The sequence below is a fragment of the Mus musculus genome, chromosome 8 (assembly GCF_000001635.26).
Source record: "Mus musculus strain C57BL/6J chromosome 8, GRCm38.p6 C57BL/6J".
In the NCBI taxonomy this organism is placed as follows: Eukaryota; Metazoa; Chordata; class Mammalia; order Rodentia; family Muridae; genus Mus; species Mus musculus.
In genome coordinates, this window is record NC_000074.6 from 70,776,857 (window position 1) to 70,778,116 (window position 1,260).

Genomic DNA, 1,260 nt, shown 5'->3' on the forward strand with positions numbered 1-1,260 from the left:
GCCACGAGACAGCCGAGGCTGGTCGGAGACAGCCGAGCACGGCCGTCGGAGGCTCACGAAAACACTAGAAAGCGGAAGGGTCGGGAACGCATTCGGTCCGAAGCTGGGCTCGGTGGACTTGGGACTCTGAGATACCCGAGCCATTCCGGAAGCAGCAGAACGTGCCATAACAGGGGTTTGTTTGTGTTTTTTACGAAGTCGTGAACCTGCCAGACCGCGGAATGTGTCTGGGAGGAACCGAACGACCTCAACTCCAGGCCTTGGGAGTTGACTCGGAGGCCGCCGATAGCTTCCGGAAATTGCCGAAGGTCCACTGGACGAGCTCGGCAGCTGTACCCTCAATGGAGAGCCGCTGGTGGAAGGAATGGAAGGCGAAGGCACTGCCATGACAACCCTAGGCGTCCGGAAACAGCCGAAGTGTCTCCGGCCCAACACGCGCGAGAATGCGGCTTATCAGCGTCCGGAAGCGAGATTGTTTCCGGAAATACGGACAGACTCTGGCGAGACGGAGAGAACCAGAAGTTGCCGAGCTTGTTCGGCTGATTTCCGAGGGATTCATTTATCTATTTTAGCTCACCGCAAAGACTAGGGTAGAAAATTGGGACGGAGGGGTTGCAGCGAGAGTTCGGCAGTTAAGCATGCTCACTGCTCTTGCACAGGATCCAGGTTCAGTAAATTACAGCCGCGTATAACCCGACTGGAATTAAAAGCAAGAGCTATGACGCCCAGCGTTTTGGATTTTTCCTTTTTAAGATTTTGTGTTTTTCTTCATGTTCAACTGTGCGCCTTGTGAGTACCTGGTGTCTGTGGAAGTTAGAAGAGACATCGGATGCTCTAGAACTTGAGTTACGGCTGTGAGCTGCCATGTAGGTGCTGGGAATACAACCTGGGTCCTCTAGAAGAGCAGCCAGTGCTTTTAATCATTGATTCCTTTGGCTTTATTATTTGAAACAGGGTCTTGTTATTAGCCCAGGCTGTATCTGAACTCATGATCCTTCTGCTTCGTGCCTCCCCACGCCCCCACCTCCAAGTGTTAGGATTACATGTGTATACAGCCATGCCTGGAAACACTTCATTTTAGAGATGAGATTTTGCCCTATTGCCCTAGCCAGGATCCCAGCCTGCTAGGTAGCTGGGATGCAGGCTGGCTTGGATTAAGTGTTTAACCAAACCCCTATACAGCCAACAAAACTCACTTAGATGATATCGAGCCATCAGTTTTTCCCTACCCCCAGCCACTCACAAATGCACACACCAGTA

General features: G+C 51.9%; 1 long non-coding RNA gene across 1 annotated transcript; it reads left to right on the forward strand.

The window, feature by feature from the left end:
* The first annotated feature begins 5 nt into the window (after positions 1–5).
* 2010320M18Rik (RIKEN cDNA 2010320M18 gene) lies at positions 6–750 on the forward strand. The gene has a single exon (NR_029440.1). It is a non-coding gene; the product is annotated as an RIKEN cDNA 2010320M18 gene (long non-coding RNA).
* Positions 751–1,260: the final 510 nt, after the last annotated feature.